Source organism: Zea mays, chromosome 3, assembly GCF_902167145.1.
Source record: "Zea mays cultivar B73 chromosome 3, Zm-B73-REFERENCE-NAM-5.0, whole genome shotgun sequence".
Classification (NCBI taxonomy): Eukaryota; Viridiplantae; Streptophyta; class Magnoliopsida; order Poales; family Poaceae; genus Zea; species Zea mays.
The window spans coordinates 113,623,619-113,644,208 of NC_050098.1; the positions used below are offsets into that span (position 1 = coordinate 113,623,619).

The 20,590-nt window shown below is 46.3% G+C and overlaps 1 long non-coding RNA gene across 1 annotated transcript; it reads left to right on the forward strand.

Annotated features, from left to right (window-relative positions):
• The first annotated feature begins 655 nt into the window (after window positions 1-655).
• Window positions 656-20,526, forward strand: LOC103631981 (uncharacterized). Its single transcript, XR_002268397.2, has 4 exons — window positions 656-669; window positions 1,702-1,705; window positions 20,094-20,203; window positions 20,291-20,526. It is a non-coding gene; the product is annotated as an uncharacterized lncRNA (long non-coding RNA).
• Window positions 20,527-20,590: the final 64 nt, after the last annotated feature.

The window sequence follows — 20,590 nt, forward strand, 5'->3', positions numbered from 1 at the left end:
GAACGGGAAAACAGCGTATCATAGATAATCACATCATGTTCATTGATTAGAGTTGAGCAATAGCATCAGACTAAGTAGTAATAATCCGACCCAAATAGGTAAACAAGGACATGGATAACAAAAGCTAGTCAATCCTTAGGTATAAATGTGTAATGCGGGAGGTGAATTAAAGAATGAATAGGACATAGATAGGTCAAAGGACACTTGCCTCCACCAAACGACTGCTGCTCAGGGGCTTCTCCTGCGGGTTCCTCGGGCTCTTCGACCGGATCGTTCTCTATGCGAGCGCAAACGTACATACATACATCCACATATTTAATACAAAAGAACAGTACACCATACAAGATAACAAATAAAGTGAATATGCATCAAGTATGACATTCGATAACGCATTTGTTATGGTTAGAAAGAAACGGGGAAAGGTCTCGCAGGGGGGGGGTTAAATCTTATGCACTAATGACACAATTGGTTTTTAACAAAATAATTCTGTTATACATATTTATATATACTAATGGAAACCTAATCACTTTTAGTTGATCAACATTGCACAGGGTAAACAATTAACTACGTGAATCAATAGCATAACGGAATTTAAATTAAACTTCCTATTTTCTCATAGCATGAACAGTGATTAGCCTACTTAAAATGCAGTAATTATGATCACAGAAAGTAAATAAAATAAAATAAAAAAAATAAAAAAAAAAAAACAGAAGGGGGGGGCGGTTGAACCGGCCCTAGGGCGGTTGAACCGGCCCTAGGCGGGGCGCGCAGGGGCGGCCGAGCTGGCGAGGGCGGGGCGGCCGAACCGGCGGAGCGCAGGGGCGGCCGAACCGGCGGGGCAGGGGGCGGCGCAGGGGGCGGCCGAGCCGGCCATGGGGCGGCCAAACCGGGCGGGGCAGGGGGCGGCGCAGGGGGCGGCCGAGCCGGCCGGGCAGGGAGGCGGCCGAACCGGCCATGGGGAAAGGGGAGAGGGGATGGGGGAGGGAGGAGAGGGGGAGGGGGGAGCTCACCGGGGAGGGGCGCGACGGCGAGGGGCGGTCGGCGGCAGGTGCGGCCGAGGGCGGCGGTTGGGCAGGGGGCGGCGGCGGCTTAGGGCAGGGGTAGGGGCGGCGGCTAGGGTGGGGAAGAAGAAAATGAGAGAAAATGAGAGGGAGGGAGAAAGAATTGGGGGAAAAAGGGGAGGTGGGGGGGGCGGTTGGGCCTATTGGGCCCAAGGGGGGGCGCCAGGGGGCGGCTGGGCCGGCCGGGGTCGGCCCACGGCGCGGGAGAGAGAGAAAAAGAGGAGAGAAAAAGAGAGGGAGAAAAAAAGAAAGAAAAGATCTTCTCCACATTTTCGAAATCCGATCTTTCTACATGAATGCAATTGCGCTTTCAAAGCAATCAAAAGAAATGCAAGGTTCGGCATGGTGCATCAAGCAACATAAAGCATTTAGGGTTTTTATACGTACGGGAATTCCAAACCGAATCCCGCTAGAACTTTGGAAAAGGTCAAGGTTTAGCGAGGGGAAAAAGAAAAGGAAAAGGTAACGCCCGAATTTTGGCGAGTAAAGAAAAGAAAAAATTCAACTGCAAAATTCGGGGCGTTACAAACCTATCCCCCTTAAAAGAATCTCGCCCTCGAGATTCAGGGCTGGCTAGCAAAGAGTTCCGGGTACTTGGCCATCAGATCATCTTCACGCTCCCAGGTTGCTTCTTCCTCAGAGTGGTGACTCCATCTGACTTTGCACATTCTGACGGTCTTCCTTCGGGTGACTCTATCTGCAACCTCAAGGATCTGAGCTGGCTTCTCAACATAGGTCAAGTCCTCCTGGACCTCAAGACCTTCCACTGGCAACTGCTCTTCTGGCACACGCAAGCACTTCTTCAACTGAGACACATGAAAGACATCATGCACAGCAGACAAATTCTCTGGCAAACTGAGCTGATAGGCCACTTCTCCTCGTCTTGCAAGAATCTGATACGGACCAATGTAGCGGGGTGCTAGCTTGCCTTTCACTCCGAATCTTCTGACTCCTCTGATCGGTGACACTTTCAGATAGACAAAGTCTCCGACTTCGAAACTCAGCTCTCTTCTTCTTGTGTCTGCATAGCTTCGCTGCCTCGATTGCGCTATCTTCAGATTCTCTCGGACCATCTTGATGTTCTCTTCGGCTTCGAGCAAAATGTCTGGCCCAAACACTTGCTTTTCTCCAGGCTGATCCCATTGCAACGGAGTTCTGCAACTCCTTCCATACAGCGCTTGAAACGGTGACATCTTCAAACTGGCCTGATAACTGTTGTTATAGGAAAACTCTGCATAAGGCAATCGCTTGTCCCATCCGGACTGATCTTGCAACGCACAGGCTCTCAACATATCTTCAAGAATTTGATTGGTTCTTTCAGTCTGACCATCTGTCTGCGGGTGATAAGCTGAACTGAAATTCAGATGCGTGCCCAAGGCTTCATGCAACTGCTGCCAGAAATGAGAGGTGAACTGCGTTCCTCTGTCTGACACTATCTTCTTTGGCACACCATGAAGACAAACGATCCGAGACATATACAATTCTGCCAATACTGCACTGTTGTAGTTGGTCTTGACAGGTATGAAGTGGGCTGACTTGGTCAAGCGGTCCACTACTACCCAAATGGAATCGTAGCCGGCTCGAGTGCGAGGCAATCCGACTATGAAATCCATACCAATTTCATCCCATTTCCACTGAGGGATCTGCAACGGTTGCAACAATCCAGCTGGTCTCTGGTGTTCTGCCTTAATTCTTCGACAACTATCGCACATAGCCACATGCTCTGCGATTTCTCTTTTCATTCCGTACCACCAGAATTTCTTCTTCAGATCCTGATACATCTTCTCACTGCCAGGGTGGATCGAATAGGCTGTCTCATGAGCTTCCTTAAGAATCAACTCCCGAATGGACTGGACATTGGGAACACACAAGCGGTCTCTGAACCATATCACGCCTTCTGCATCTTCTCGAAAATCTTTGCCTTTGCCTTCTAGAATCAATCGCCGGATCTCACTGATTTTCTCATCATTCTTCTGCGCTTCTTTGATTTCGCGCTCCAAGGTAGGTTCCAATTCAACTGTGACTCCTCGCGAATTGTTCAGAAATCCGAGACTCAACCTGTCAAACTCCTTGGCCAACTCATAAGGCATCGGACGAGCGACCATCAGATTGACTCGACTCTTTCTGCTCAAAGCATCTGCCACTACGTTTGCTTTGCCTGGATGGTAATGAATTTCCAACTCATAGTCTTTAATCAACTCTAACCATCTTCGCTGCCTCATGTTCAACTCTGACTGAGTGAATATGTACTTCAGACTCTTGTGGTCTGTGAAAACATCGCATTTCTGTCCATACAGATAGTGCCTCCATGTCTTCAGTGCGTGAACCACTGCTGCCAACTCTAGATCATGGATTGGGTAGTTCTTCTCATGAACCTTCAGCTGTCGGGACGAGTAAGCCACAACTCTTCCCTCTTGCATCAACACACATCCCAAACCTGTGTAACAAGCATCGCAATACACCGAGAAGGGCTTGTGCACATCAGGCAAGACTAGGACAGGCGCTGTAGTCAACTTCTCTTTCAGCGCTTCAAAGGCCTCTTGGCATTTCTGGGTCCACTTGAACTCAACCTTGTTGCCTAGCAACGCTGTCATTGGTTTCGCAATCTTCGAAAACCCTTCAATGAATCGCCGATAATATCCGGCCATTCCAATGAAGCTCTTGATTCCTCGAGCATCCGTTGGCGCTTTCCAGTTCAAAATGTCTGCCACTTTCTTCGGATCCACAGCCAATCCTTCTTTGTTGATTATGTGACCCAAGAACAGGACTTCACTGATCCAGAACTCACACTTGCTCAACTTTGCATACAACTGGTGCTCTCGCAATCTCTGCAATACCATCCTCAAATGATCTGCATGCTCTTCTTCACTTTGAGAATAAACCAGAATGTCATCAATGAATACCACCACGAACTTATCAAGATAATCCATGAATACACTGTTCATCAAGTTCATGAAGAATGCTGGCGCATTGGTCAAACCAAAAGACATCACTGTGAACTCATATAAACCATACTTGGTAATGAATGCCGTCTTTGGAATGTCCGAAGGTCGGATCCTGAGCTGATGATAACCTGACCTCAGATCAATCTTGGAGAACACACTGGCTCCTCTCAACTGGTCGAACAGATCTTCTATTCTGGGCAAGGGATACTTGTTCTTAATCGTGACCTCATTCAAAGCTCGATAATCGATACACATCCTCTTGGTGCCATCTTTCTTCTCCACAAACAAGACAGGGGCGGCCCAAGGCGAGGTGCTTGGCCGGATGTAACCTTTCTCTGACAGCTCATCAATCTGCTTCTTAAGCTCAACCAACTCTGGTCCAGATATTCTGTAAGCTCTCTTAGAGATGGGGGCGGTTCCAGGAAGAAGCTCTATAGCAAATTCAACTTTCCGCTCTGGTGGCATACCCGGTAAATCCTTTGGAAACACATCTGGGAATTCAGACACAACCTTGATACTCTCAATTGGGTCTGCTTCACTGCTATCGACAGCCATCTGATAACAACTTCCTTTCTTTGGCTCGGGCGGGACTAACTCGGTCACCACTTCCTCTCCTAGTGGGGACACTAACTTGATTGTCCTTTTATCACAACTGATAACTGCCTGATACTTATCTAACCAATTCATCCCTAGGATGACGTCTATTCCCTGAGTACCCATTACTATAAGGTTGGCGGGAAATGCTATCCCCCTTATTTTCACACTTATATTCAAACAAATGCTATCAGCTCGAACTCTACCACCGGCTGAGTCAATTTGAATGGGGGTTGACATGGTAGTAATTGGAAGATTATGTGCTTCTACCCATGATGCAGTAATGAAAGAATGTGTTGCTCCAGTATCAAATAACACTTCTGCAATATGGGAGTCGACTGGGAACATACCTACTATCATGCCGGGGGTCTCCTGAACTGCTTCAGCCTCCAAGTGATTCAATCTTCCATGATTATAGCGCTGCTGAGAGCGATTGCCTGCTCCAGACTGAGACACATTCTGCTTTGCTGGGGCATTGGGGCCTGACTGCTGCTGGGCTGCCTTCTTCGGACATTGCATCACCCAATGGCCTTGCTCTCCACAGTGGAAACATGCCCTGTTTCCAACTTGAGCTGGTGCTGCCTGACTGTTCTGCTGATTTGCTGGGGCAGGAAGACGAGGTGCTTGCTGATTCTGCTTTTGAAACTGACCTCCTGACTGATTGCTCTGACGGTTCTGGTACTGATTCTGAGGGTACTGCCTTTGGAACTGCTGATACTGCTGACGCTGCTGATGCTGCTGAGGTGGACGCTGGTTCTGCCTGAACTGCTGAGGTTGATTGCCTGAGAAACGGGGACGGCTGCTGCTTCCAGGCTGGGGTCCACTGATCTTGCGCTTACGATCTTCCATCTCCTTGCGCTTCCTTTCTGTCATGATTGCTCTGTCAATCAGGTGCTGGAATGTCGGGAAGGTATGGTTCATCAGCTGATACTGCAGAGGGTCAACCAAGCCTCTCAGGAAACGGTACTGTCGCTTGGCGTCGGTGTTGACATCTTCAGGAGCATAGCGAGACAATTGCAGAAACCTGTCTCGATACTCACTGACAGACGATGACCCTTGCTTAAGGGCCAGGAACTCCTCCTTCTTCACTGTCATCAGACCTGCAGGCACATGGTACTGACGAAAGCTACCTCGGAATTCTTCCCAGGTGATGGTGTCGGGGTTGGCATGGGTGGCGAGGTAAGACTCCCACCATGACTGGGCTGCTCCTCTCAACAGACGGGGACCATACAAGACTTTCTCCCGGTCATCGCACTGGGCGGTATGCAACTCCCGCTCCACAGTGCGCAGCCAATCTTCAGCATCCATGGGGTCAGAAGAGTGAGCGAACGTTGGTGGATGACCTCTCATGAATTCAGCACGCTTGTCTCTAGGCATCTGAGGCATCTGAGGCTGGGGTGGTGCTTGCTGCTGTTGCTGCTGCTGCTGGTGCTGAATGGCGGCCAGAGTCTGACCGATGGCTTGAACTGCCTGAGTCTGCATCAGAAACATCTGCTCAATCGACATCGGGGGCGGGGGCGGCAGGTGCTGCTGCTGGGGCACCTCATCCTGCGGAGCGGCTCGCTCCTGCTGAGCACGCCTTCCTCCTCTACGCCTGTTCTCTGACATCTGCAGAACGCAACCACACATCAGAACTGATCTGGCAAAGCTTGCAGCATAAGGAAAGAGTATAGAATTCTCCAACAGCACTGAACAGATGAGCATCTTCACTGATCTCCAACACAGACCACACAGCTTCTCAGATAAAGAGGAAAGGAGAATAATGGGTTTCCCAACTATATAACTAACTTTATTGACATAGTATGTAAACCAAAATGCAGGGGATACCCACACTCTGGTGACAATCATTACAAAGATCCAAATCAAACATAGTTCATCATGACAAACATAAATGCACAGGATATAGCAAACTACCCTGTCTAACTAAAACTAACTAAGACCGAGACTAACGCTAAGATTGAAGCTTCTATGTATATATTTATTTCGTATTAATTACAAGATCCAACTCTAACGATCTATGGTTCTAGGTTTATCTTGGTCTTGCAGGCGGGGTTGCCATAAGACTGGTGTCCACGCTGAGGTGAGCGGTACGGGTGCTGAGTCCCAACGGGAGCGGGGGAACCACCGTCCAGATAACGACGTTCCGCGCGCTCAGCCCGCAGCAGGGCGATCTCAGCACGAGCCCTACTCAGCTCGTCTAATGCATGGTCCAGCTCCGTGTTTAGCACGGCGGCTAGGTTGACTGTGCTGCTCAACCTAGGATTGCCCTCACCGACAGGTGAGACAATCACGCCTCCTGTGCTGCCAGATGAACGGCGGGGGTAATACTTCAGGTCAAGACCGTCAGCTGCCCCACCGAAAACCGAGCAGTAGTGCGAAAGCGCACGCCGTGCAGCATCTTGCATGGCTGCCTCAGCTGAGTCCCGCTCAGAGATAGAATAGTGCTCTGAACAGGCCTCTGCACCCTGGAGACTGTCCTCCGGGCAGCGCACCAAGCAAGTTGCCTCCCAGCGGTCCGGGTAGACCCCGCGACTATGCTGGTAGACCACACAGCGATACTCGACGGACCAAGTATGCCGGTCAAATGCCCGACGTAGCAGGGTGTCGAGCGCATCATGGAAGTGGCACCCGCGAGCAGCGTCGCGAGTGATGGGTCGAGCAACCCATCCTTCCGGCTCAGGGTTAGCAGAGAAGTCGGTGTCGTGGCTCGAGCTGTCGTCGCCTCCTCCGTCGTCTGGGTCTCCTCCAGCAGCTACTCCAGAGGCTGGGGCGCCCAGTGGTGGTGCAGGGGGCGGCTCCAGAGAAAGCACAGGGGAGCAGCTCCTCACAGACTCTATCTCCTGGTGGAGCGAGAGGGAAGAGCTCTGCTGCTCCTGTCGTCGACGCTCCTGCTCCTCACGCAGGCGGTGGTGTAGTCTCTCCAAGTGGCTGGACTGTCCGGCCACGGGACGGCGAAGCGGACGCTCAGCAAGGCGGGAGGGTAAGAAGGGGATGACTGACTTTCGTGCAGTGTGTCTAAGTCGAGCCATCTACAAAAGACATCGCAAGCAAAAGGGTGAGAACAGAATTAATATGGCCAGCAAGTAATGAATCCTAAATAGATGAAGGATTAGAATAAAACATGGTTTTCAGCAAGGTATAATATATAGTAGAACATAGGTTTGGTCAGTAGGACCAACTTTTGAAGGGATATCAAAGTCAAGGAAGAGACAGAGGTCTATAATCCTTAGAACGACCATTCTACTCTAGGTTAGCGGTCCTACAGTCAGCACGGCTTTGATACCACTTATGTCACACCCGGTTTTAGAAGGCAAACCGAATGCGAACCATGTACGTGCCAGGATCAGTTATTCACGTACACAGCAGTTACATAATATGGACATCATCACACAGTGCTCAAAATAGTATTAAAAGGGGAAATAGTCGATTACATCATACGTCTGAGACGTCCATATAGTTCTTACAATAAATCAAAGTGCGGAAAAGAAACGTAGATAACACGGCCTTCACAGGCAGCCGACTGGGGGTTGCCGCTAACCCACACCTAGAACTCGTCGTAATCTTGGAACTCCTGGAAGTCTCCTTCCACAGCTTCATCTTCGCCTGAGCAGTGGTTGCAATGCTGACAACCTGGGGGGGGGGGGTTTGGTGTGTAGAGCAAGGGTGAGTACACATCAACATACTCAGCAAGTATCCTGTTTGGCTGTAGTGGACTAGCTTTATGTGGGGATAAGTCAAGCAGTTGCTTTTAGTTGGTCAGATTATTATTTACTAGTAGAAAGCCAAGTTTTAGCATTAACCCAAGTTATTAACCCGATGTACCCTTTCCAAACGGAAAGAATACCACTTACCAGCACCATAATCATAACCAAAACCATCAATCTCATAACCACCTGTGCCACAATGTCTCTGATCAAGTATCACTAATCTCTGGAGCTCCCTTGGCCGCTCATAACCGCGAGCACGGCTGATATATCAGTTTCATAACACTCTGCAGAGGTTGTGCACTTTACCCACAAGCCGTGATTCCCTCTCTGGCCCGGGCTTGCAAGACCCTTATTCACTCCCGAGGTGAATGGCCAGGGATTCACTACGAAGCCTTTACAAAGATTCCCCGGGGCTGTAGCCACCCGTTAGGTTTCCTAAATGCACCGCACTCCTCCCCAAGGGACAAATCAACCTTGGCAGAGCGAGCCGCATACACCGAGCCCCATTGACGGCACGACGGCTAAGTGAACTACACCCCGGATCCTCTAATTATTCAGCTAAGGGCACCCCATTCCACCCTCATGGTTGCACTGTTTTCCCGGGCGGTCATCCATAGAACAGGTCCTTACGGAGAGGCACTCGAGAAACCGCTCGAGTCCCCTTGAAAACCACAAGTATAATCATAAAGGAGAACGGGAAAACAGCGTATCATAGATAATCACATCATGTTCATTGATTAGAGTTGAGCAATAGCATCAGACTAAGTAGTAATAATCCGACCCAAATAGGTAAACAAGGACATGGATAACAAAAGCTAGTCAATCCTTAGGTATAAATGTGTAATGCGGGAGGTGAATTAAAGAATGAATAGGACATAGATAGGTCAAAGGACACTTGCCTCCACCAAACGACTGCTGCTCAGGGGCTTCTCCTGCGGGTTCCTCGGGCTCTTCGACCGGATCGTTCTCTATGCGAGCGCAAACGTACATACATACATCCACATATTTAATACAAAAGAACAGTACACCATACAAGATAACAAATAAAGTGAATATGCATCAAGTATGACATTCGATAACGCATTTGTTATGGTTAGAAAGAAACGGGGAAAGGTCTCGCAGGGGGGGGGGGTTAAATCTTATGCACTAATGACACAATTGGTTTTTAACAAAATAATTCTGTTATACATATTTATATATACTAATGGAAACCTAATCACTTTTAGTTGATCAACATTGCACAGGGTAAACAATTAACTACGTGAATCAATAGCATAACGGAATTTAAATTAAACTTCCTATTTTCTCATAGCATGAACAGTGATTAGCCTACTTAAAATGCAGTAATTATGATCACAGAAAGTAAATAAAATAAAATAAAAAAAATAAAAAAAACAGAAGGGGGGGGCGGTTGAACCGGCCCTAGGGCGGTTGAACCGGCCCTAGGCGGGGCGCGCAGGGGCGGCCGAGCTGGCGAGGGCGGGGCGGCCGAACCGGCGGAGCGCAGGGGCGGCCGAACCGGCGGGGCAGGGGGCGGCGCAGGGGGCGGCCGAGCCGGCCATGGGGCGGCCGAACCGGGCGGCGCAGGGGGCGGCCGAGCCGGCCGGGCAGGGAGGCGGCCGAACCGGCCATGGGGAAAGGGGAGAGGGGATGGGGGAGGGAGGAGAGGGGGAGGGGGGAGCTCACCGGGGAGGGGCGCGACGGCGAGGGGCGGTCGGCGGCAGGTGCGGCCGAGGGCGGCGGTTGGGCAGGGGGCGGCGGCGGCTTAGGGCAGGGGTAGGGGCGGCGGCTAGGGTGGGGAAGAAGAAAATGAGAGAAAATGAGAGGGAGGGAGAAAGAATTGGGGGAAAAAGGGGAGGTGGGGGGGGGCGGTTGGGCCTATTGGGCCCAAGGGGGGGGGCGCCAGGGGGCGGCTGGGCCGGCCGGGGTCGGCCCACGGCGCGGGAGAGAGAGAAAAAGAGGAGAGAAAAAGAGAGGGAGAAAAAAAGAAAGAAAAGATCTTCTCCACATTTTCGAAATCCGATCTTTCTACATGAATGCAATTGCGCTTTCAAAGCAATCAAAAGAAATGCAAGGTTCGGCATGGTGCATCAAGCAACATAAAGCATTTAGGGTTTTTATACGTACGGGAATTCCAAACCGAATCCCGCTAGAACTTTGGAAAAGGTCAAGGTTTAGCGAGGGGAAAAAGAAAAGGAAAAGGTAACGCCCGAATTTTGGCGAGTAAAGAAAAGAAAAAATTCAACTGCAAAATTCGGGGCGTTACAAACACCCAAGTGTATCTTGAGAAGTCATCAACAATCACTAGACAGTAGAGGTTGCCACCGGCACTGACATAATTTGTAGGTCCAAATAAATCCATGTGAAGTAGTTCCAGTGCCTTGATGTTGACATGAAAGCTTTAGTAGGATGTGTATTAGCAACTTGCTTTCCAGCTTGACATGCACTGCATGGCTTATCTTTTTCAAACACCACATCCTTTAAACCTCTAACCATATCTTTCTTTAATACCTTCTTGAGTGTGCTCATCCCAACATGTGCAAGCCTCCTATGCCAAAGCCATCCAAGAGAAGCTTTGGTGAAGAGGCAAGTTCTTAAGTCTGCATCTTCTGAAGTGAAATCCACTAAGTAGAGGTTGTTGTATCTAAATCCCTTGAATACCATTGATTCATCATCCATTTTTGTTACAATAACCTCTGATGGAGTGAATAAGCATTGAAGTCCAAGATCACAGAGTTGTCCCACTGATAATAAATTGAAGCTCAAAGGTGCAACTAAGAGAACATTTGATATTGATAAATCATTTGAGATTGCCACCTTGCCAAGTCCTTGCACTTTTCCTTTTGAGTTGTCTCCAAATGTGATTTTATCTTGACCATCAACATTCTCATCTAGTGAGGTGAACATCCGTGGGTTGCCTGTCATATGTTGTGTGCATCCACTGTCAATAACCCAATGGCTCCCACCGGTCTTGTAGTTCACCTACATTCACAGACAATTCAAGCTTGAGTTTTGAGGGCCCTATATTGTATAGGACCAGTGACTCTCTCAATTAAGGACTTTGCCACCCAGATTTGTCTAGGTCTACTCTTATTTGGTGGACCTAGGAATGTAACCTTAATCTTTCCATTTGCAACCTTTCTTAGAACATAGTGAGCATTGAAAGCAAATGGTCTTGAGTGCTTAGGCAAGGGAGTTGGTGGTTTAGCTTTGCAATTGTGGGCAAAATGACCTTCATTTCCACACTCAAAGCATTTGATAGGCTTGTGAGTCTGCTTTGGCTTGTATTGAGTGATAGCTTTCTTTTGCACAAAAGCATTGTATCCAATACCACTCTTGTTATTTTTCATAACAGTGTTCATAAGCAGCTCATTTTGGAGGTATTGACCCTTGTTGAACTTTTGCACACTTGTTGCAAGATGTTCATTTTCACTTTTTAGTTTCTTGACCTCATTCTTAAGCCTTTGATTATCCACTGCCAACTCATTGTTGAAATCATTGTTCTCAATAGCAACTTTTCCTCTAGTAGTTGCATCAGTCAAGTAATTCTTCAATTTTTGGTTGTCTAAAGTCAGGACTTCAACTTTTTCAGTCAATTCAGCATGTAGACTAGTTTGCTCTTCTTGAATCAAATCATCACATGAGGTTGCTACATCAAGCTTAACAACAGGGTTAATAGCCTCATGTGTTTTGCAAGATAAAAGTTCATTTTCAACAAGAAGATTGTCATGATCAAATTTAATTTGAGTATAGTCTTCCTTGATCTTTACTAGTCTATTTTGCAACTCCCTATTAGCTTCATTTAATTTGTCATATTTTTCCTTAGCATCTTTTAGGGAGTTTGTGAGCTCATTTACAGTTGATGACATAGTTTTATTTTCTTCTTTTATTTCATCACTAGCCTTTATAACTATGTCATACTTGGCATTTAAAGATTCATTTTCATTTTTCAACCTATCACATTTAGCTTTTGACTTTCTAATGATTTGAGTATATTCTTTAAGTAAGTCAGCTAACTCATCATATGAAGGTGAAGCAAATTCTTCATCACTATCACTATCACTATCATCATCAATATTAATATCATTTTGTACCTTTCGTTCACCCCTAGCCATGAGGCATAGGTGAGAAGTGGATGATGGCGACGATGGTGGTGAAGAGAAGTCTCCGGCGATGGCCGCAACTTTTTCATCATTCTCTTCTTCACTTGAAGAAGACCCACTTGATGATTCGATGTCGGTGAGCCAGTCGCCAACAATATATGCCTTTCCATTCTTCTTCTTGTGAAACCTCTTTTGCTTTCCATCCTTCCTCTTGAAGAATTTCTTTTCCTTCTTTTCATCATCGCTGTCATCTTCCTTCTTGCCCTTGAACTTGTTCTTCTTGGGCTTGTTGCATTGATGAGCAAGATGACCAAGCTCACCACAGTTGTAGCAGTCCATCTCAGAAATGGGCTTTCTTTTGTTGGAAAAGAACTTCTTCTTTCTTGAATCAAATTTGATGCCTTCTCTATTTAGCTTCTTCAACATCTTGGTGGTCTTCCTTACCATCAAGGCAATGTTTGCATCAAGGTCATCATCACTTGAGGACTCTTCCTCAACTTGTATTTTTGCTTTTCCTTTTCTTTCATTATTTGCTTTGAGAGCCAAATCTTTTCTTTTGGAAGATGATTCTTCTTTGTTGATGTGCATGTACATTTCATGGGCATTGATCTTTCCCAAAATTTGTGTAGGTGTGGTAACTGAAAGATCCATTTGATGTAGCACAGTGACAATGTGTCCATATTTGTCTATTGGGAGGACACTGAGAATCTTCCTCACAACATCCGGTTGTGAGATTTGAGTAAGCCCCAATCCATTGACTTCCTCTACAAGAATATTAAGTCGTGAGTACATAGCGTTTGCATTTTCATTAGTGAGCATTTCAAAAGAATTTAACTTTCGCATGGCTATGTGATATCTTTCCTCACGTTCACTTCTAGTTCCTTCGTGTAGAGCACAAATGTCCATCCACAAATCATGAGCATTTTTATGATTCCGAACTCTATTGAACACATCTTTGCAAAGGCCTCTAAAAAGGGTGTTTTTGGCCTTCGCATTCCATTTCTCATAATTGAACTCATCACCTACAAGATTTGTGGGATCTCTAGGTTGGGGAAACCCTTGTGTGGCGGCTTTATAGACACCAATGTCTATAGCCTCTAAGTATGCTTCCATACGAATTTTCCAATAAGGAAAATCGTCACCATAAAAAACGGGAGGAGGTCCATCCCCACCGGACATCGTAACTCTAGCGGTTAAGCTAATTTATGAGCAACAAGGCTTTGATACCAATTGAAAGGATCACGATGCCCAAGAGGGGGGGTGAATTGGGCTTTTCTAAAAATCAACACTAATTAAAACCTAAGCAAGAGCTAAACAAGAGCCCAACTTCACCCCAACAACTAGTACTAAGAAAATAATACTAGAAATGTAACAAAGCTAAGACAATGCTTCAAATACTTGCTAAACAAATACACAAAGTAAAGATCTTGAATTAAGTGCGGAATGTAAAGCAAAGTTTAGAAGACTCCTCCAATTTTTCCCGAGGTATCGAAGAGTCGGCACTCTCCACTAGTCCTCGTTGGAGCACCCGCGCAAGGGTATCGCTCCCCCTTGGTCCTCGCAAGAACCAAGTGCTCACTACGAGATGATCCTTTGCCACTCCGGCGCGGTGGATCCCTCGAGACCGCTTACAAACTTGAGTCGGGTCACCAACAAGATCTTCACGGTGATCACCGAGCTCCCAACGCCACCAAGCCGTCTAGGTGATGCCGATCACCAAGAGTAACAAGCCGTAGACTTTCGCTTGACCAAGAGAAGCCTAATGCAAGTGGTGTGTGCTCTAGGTGGCTCTTACTAGCGCTAATGAGGAACAAGCGCGGATTATGATTCTCTAATCTCCTCACTAGGCTTTTGGTGCTTGCAATGCTCTACCAAGGTGCTGGAATAAATGTGGAGTGCAAGACATTGAATATGGTGGGTGGAGGGGGTATAAATAGCCCTCACCCACCAACTAGCCGTTAGAGGCAATTTACTGCGCGATGGCGCACCGGACAGTCCGGTGCGCCACCGGTGCGCCAACGGTGCGCCACCGGTGCGCCAACGGTCACTTCCAACGGCTAGTTCTGACAGAGAGCCGTTGGACTCATGGCGCACCGGACAGTGAACAGTCCACTGTCCGGTGCACACCGGACAGTCCGGTGCGGTGTCCGGTGTGCCACTAAAATTCATCTCCGAAGGCTGCGCTCTCGGGTTTCTGCGAAGGGGAGAACTATGTCGTGGACCAGCCTGGCCCCACCTGGCAGAGGGTGCACTGGACAGTCCGGTGCACACCGGACAGTCCGGTGCCCCTAAGCCAGAAACACTAAGTCTTGTTTTTCAGCTGATTTTCAAATCGGTTTTCGCTCTAACTTGTGTGTGAGTTCTAGAGTGATACCTAGCACTGTATATGAGTGTGATTGTGCACCAACACTACACTAGAACTCTCTTGGTCAAACTACTCATCGACAACCCCTCTTTATAGTACGGCTAAAAGAGAATAAAAGACCTAACTAAATCGCGAGTGTCCACATCTCCTTGACACTCGGACTCCGTAGACCTTCACCTTTTGTTCTGTCGTTTTAGCCGTCGCTTCGAGTTCTTATTTCCGGGATTGTTTTCACCGTTGTAGTACTTCTACCTGTCATGCGACCTAACTTACCATTTGTCTCTGCAAAACACACGTTAGTCACATATAATATTACGTTGTCATTAATCACTAAAACCAACCAGGGGCCTAGATGCTTTCAGGAAGATCCTTGGTGTCTTGGGCTTCAAAGAAGCAAAATTCGGTCGCTCTTTCCACCGCCGAAGCCGAGTACATTGCCGCAGGCCATTGTTGCGCGCAATTGCTTTGGATGAGGCAAACCCTGCGGGACTACGGTTACAAATTGACCAAAGTCCCTTTGCTATGTGATAATGAGAGTGCAATCAAGATGGCGGATAATCCCGTCGAGCATAGCCGCACTAAACACATAGCCATTCGGTATCATTTTCTTAGACACTACTAGAAATATGCTTATTTAAGACATACATCTTAAGACAAATATCAATGCGTTTTATAGAAGCGTCTTTTATCATATGGTGCTGAGTAAGGTAAGACGGTTTATTGGACATCCGTCTTTAATGAAGAAGGTTTTTGAGACAGATATATGGTTGGAAATGTCTTATATTGATTTAATACAGTTTGATTTTGAAAACCGTCTCAAGTAAATATACCTTTTGAGGCATTAAGTTTACAAGAAGTGTCTTTTATTTTGGTTAGTATAATAGACACTTCTGTATATGAAACCATCTCAAATAAAGATATTATTAGAGTCATCTAGACTATACAAAATTGTCTTAGATGTTAGTGAGTATACTAGAAACTTGTAAACATAAAACTATCTCGTACGATATTTCTGGTAAGACATATTGTGAAAAAACGTGTAAACATAAAACCGTCTTATATTGTGCAATTATATCATTTTATAATGTCTGTTCGTTCAGTTAGTCGTTGTGAACTCTTTTCTAATCGCTCACTTTATTGGCCGTGTTGTGCCAAGACATATTGCATGGAGTAAACAATAACATCAGTTAGCCAAATCAAAAAAATATTATACGGAGAGCGGAGACAATCAATAAAAAATATTGAATTTTTTTGGTGGGTAGTTTACGTGGGTATTGTTGTAAGCCGTCGCAACGCACGAGTAACCGACTAGTATTTTTTACGAGGGAAACCGGAGTTCAGTTCCCACGGGACCTGACGTCCCGGTAGTAGATGTGACAATGAGCTCTAAATTTTACACTATAAGATTTAAGGATCGAATCGGACCTTATTTATATTTATTTTTAAACTAAAATTTATTTATGACTTTATCCTTTTGTGAAGAATCATTTAGATCGCGTACCACCCTACCCGGTAGTCTAATTCAAGGAGTTACATGGGCCGTAAAGTGTTTAACGAGCCACTAGTGGTTGTTCACCAAAGAGTTGGGCTGACCTTACAGCTCATCTCCAAGCCCACACCTGCTGGCACCGCGAAACTCTCGAGGGGGCATGCTTCCAATTTTCTGCAAGTCGAGAGTCGAGACCGCCATCGAAGCACCGATGCCAATGAAGACTTGAAGAGGTCTAAAATGAAAAAGATGCCAGGATGAAAAATTTTCCCACTCCACTCGAATTAAAACCCTAGCGGCAAAACCTTTGCTCTGCGCCGCCGTCGCCTAGGGATGAAAATGGGACGGGTACCCGGAACGGGTACCGAATACGGGTACGAAAACGGGACGAAATTTCGGATACGGATACAAGTATTTTTTTTGTCGGGACGGGTACGGGTACTACACGAATATTGAACCTCGGATACAGGTAGGATACGGAATCACTAATATCCGATCAGTACCCGAAAATCTCGGGTAGGATACGGGTACCACTCGGGCGGGTACCCGGATTGGGTCTGCTTCTGCTAATCTGTATGATAGGCGGCCCATCCACAGGCCCACCCACATTCCTCACGCGGTAGTGCGGCACGCCCTGCCCAGGCGTCCAGCGCTGCCAGGCAGGCAGCCACGGCCCACGGAGGCACGGACGGCCCCAGCCCCCAGCTCGAGCAAGGCTGCAACCTGCAAGCCTGCAAGGGCAAGCTGGCACCAGCCACAGGCCCACAGGCAGGAGCCAGCCGCCACTCCGCCGCCAGGAGCACCACGCCCGCCGCCAGGAGCACCGCCCCCTCCGCCCGCCCGCCAGGAGCACCTGCACCGCGCCCGCCACCTGCGCAGCCTCCCAGTACCAGGCCCCAGCTCGAGCAAGGGCAAGCAGCCAAGCACCAGCCGCCAGTGCTCCGGTGAGGTGATCCGGTCCCGGGCCCCTTCGTGCTTCGCGGTCCGGTGCGGTGATCCGGTCTCAGTCGCCGCACGCCCGCACTTCTGCTGAATCTGCAGTTCGCCTTCGCCAGTCCCAGTGCAGTTCGCCCGTCAGGCCGTCAGCGACCAGGCCGGCCAGCCATGGCCACTCGACGTCTACGTCCACAGCCTACAGGTAGTCAGACAGTCAGGTACAGCCTCCACCGTTCGACCCCGCAGACGGTCGACCAGTCCAAGTTTCAGTATGTAGTACATAGGGCTAGGTGTCGATCCGGATTGTGGCGCCCGACGAGGTGGGGGCGTCGTTTGAGAGGGCCGATGAGGTGATCTTCGAGGAGGAGGAAAATGATGGACAGACAACGAGGACACGCCCCCAGGCCCCTCACCTATCACTAGCGACGTGGAGAGTGGCAGGGAATCCTCATCGTTGTACTGACGGTACGATATACAACAGGTATGTATTGTCTTTGATTGTGCTTTCGTTTAAAAGGTAGTTTTGTTTTCTTTCAAGTTGGCTGCTTTTGTATGCAAGACAAGATAGTGGTACATGTGTTGTCGCGATTCTGTGTTGAATGCATGAATGCGAAAATCTGGTAGATGCTTATTAATTTGCTAGGCACTTAGCGTTTTCAATTTTGACAGAACCTTGGAGCCAACACGCCTCGACCAGCAGCAAATGTTTGTGTGACCATCAGTGATCTCAAGACCGAAGAAAGGAAGCAAAAGCTTTCCAGGTATAGGAAGAAGAAGATCAAGCGGAACTTTGACAGGAAGATCAAGGTACTAGTTCTCGGCCACTGTAAACAAACAAAAACAATAAACCTCCACAGCTTGTATGCTTATTAGCCTGATGCCGGGGGTTGTTGATTTGCAGTACGAGTGCAGGAAGGCTCTGGCAGACAGCCAGCCAAGAGTGCGAGGGAGATTTGCCAAGATCGAAGAATGCAACCTGCTGAAGCCAAGAAAGTAGATCCAAGTATGCTTGGTTTTGGCTTCTAGCTCACGCTAGTACAATACTTCTATACAGCTGGCTCATCTCCAGGGTAATTGCTATTTTCGTCTCTGATTTTATCCTCGCCCCCCACTAATGGAATAATATGCTGGTATGCAAACAAGGAAGTGTCTGACTCTGTTTTGTGTACTTCTGTGTTATCAGGTATGTTATTCTATATATAAAGCTGTGATTCCGTGCTTAGTAAATTTGTTTTGCTGATCTTGCTCTGTCTGGAAATCCCACGTTACAGTAACCTTTTCATATGGCTAACCAATCATAATAATTCTGCATTTTGAATGCTTAGGACTGCACTTCTGGATATTGGTAAGCACTACTAGAAATATTCAGAGACAACATGAATGGCTTCCAAAGGGCTGGGTGATGGAGGTAAGAGCTGGTGGGGAGAAGGCGGACAAGATGTACAAGGTAAGTTCAGTTAGATAGATGCTAGCTACCATTGCTAATGTTATATATATGTTGCTGGTTGTACTTTATTTTTAAGGTTCTCATAATAACTAACAATTGCAATTAAACAAGTTATTTCTTGTTGTAACGTTCAAACAGGAAACTCACTAGATGCGGAGTTTTCTTGTTAATAAAACAAATGTGTTGCACATATTTGAATTAAAGAAGGGGATGGTATGGAATAGCTAGATTCTGAGTACGTAATTGAACCCAGTGAGGAGCAAAGTAGAGTGGAGGCGGTAAGGAATATCAGTATATGAGATCATTTGTAGTTTAATTTATATTCTTCAAATTAACTATTGTTTTTATTTAAGGAATTAATAATCTCTCGGTTATTTGTCTGTTATGTGGATCCTATCCATTATCCAGAATTGATCCAGGAAGTTTATTATAAATTAATAAAGCTATATCTACATACATATATGTTAACTTCAAGTCTTATAATTTGTAATGGATTTAATTTTGAAATGGAGCATCAAGTGCAAACAATTTTGTGTTACTAATGTTTTTATATACGTTGACGGCTACTATATATATTGATAGTCCTTATGGTTTCATTGTAGTTTTATGTCCACTCAATCACTGGTCTACGATTGCTGTCAAAGCAAGATATACTACTCTATATCAATGAGGCAAAGGTCTCTGGGTGCGACACCAATGGACAATGTGACACAACTTCTGAAGATAACGTGTGTCAATCTATTGCTAGAACTTCAACTCTGATAACACATTTCATCTTTTGAGTGTTTGTTGTTCTTTTATTCATCCTCTTGGCATGCATGCATATTTGTAGATACTTTCAAAAGTGGACTTTCGGCCAAGTGGATTGCCTGAAGGTTGGGTGAAAGAACTAGTGTACAGAAAAACCAAGGAAGGGTTGATCAAGAGAGATCCGGTAAGTAATATGGCTCACGAGCAACGATCTTGCACAATTGAATAAAAGAACATTGCTTTGATTTAAGAATCGATTATTTTGTCTTATCATGCAGTACTACACGGATCCTGCTAGTTTCTACACATTCCGCACGCTGAAATCTGCATTATCCTTCCTAGAAACTGGAAAGGTATCCGAGCGTGCATTTATTCAAAGGACGAGTGTTCATGATCTGTACTCTTTTGAAATATCTGCAGACATGGTAATTGTTCTCTTGGTGTTTTCTTTATCTAGTGAAAATCTTCATGATATACTTTGTTCTAGTTGCTTGCATTTTGGACATTATCATGCAGAAATCAAAGGCAGTGAATTTTGTTTTCTTGCCACTTGATTCATGCACAATTATCTTTCCTAACTTCCAAATGGTTTCTGCATGATAATGTCAGTATTCCCATTCTGTCTCAGTTTCAGTGTAATACTCTATTACCTTACATTGCATCTTTCCGCCTCCTGGTGTTTGGATATACTGACAGGAACAAGCACTGTTGAAAAAAGAGGCCATTCAGAAATTAGTGAAGTTCTTTCAAGATTGCCTAGAACAGTATTTTGGCCATATATTGGACGCTTTCTTGAAGATAATCACGTAAGAGTACAAGGCATATTTCCTGATTAGTTGCAATCATGCTACAGATTACTGATCGGTACATTATTGTATGCATGTTTTGGGCAGAAAATCTTCTAGGCTAAATACAACAATGGCTACCAATGGTTTAACAACATTGCACATTGCAAGACTTGACAGTTCAAATTTGGTGGCCACAAAAGTGTGGAGACTTGAATTCATATAAAGTTAGGCTTAACATTAGTGCAAACAGTTGTATTTTAGTTTAGATTTAGAGTACACTTATGTATGCGTTATTTGACAATGCTTATTTATGATATATTGAATAGTACTTATTTATATTATATTAATTATAATGTTGTTCAATATATGTGTATGTATATTTCTATTTCAAATTATTATAACGTG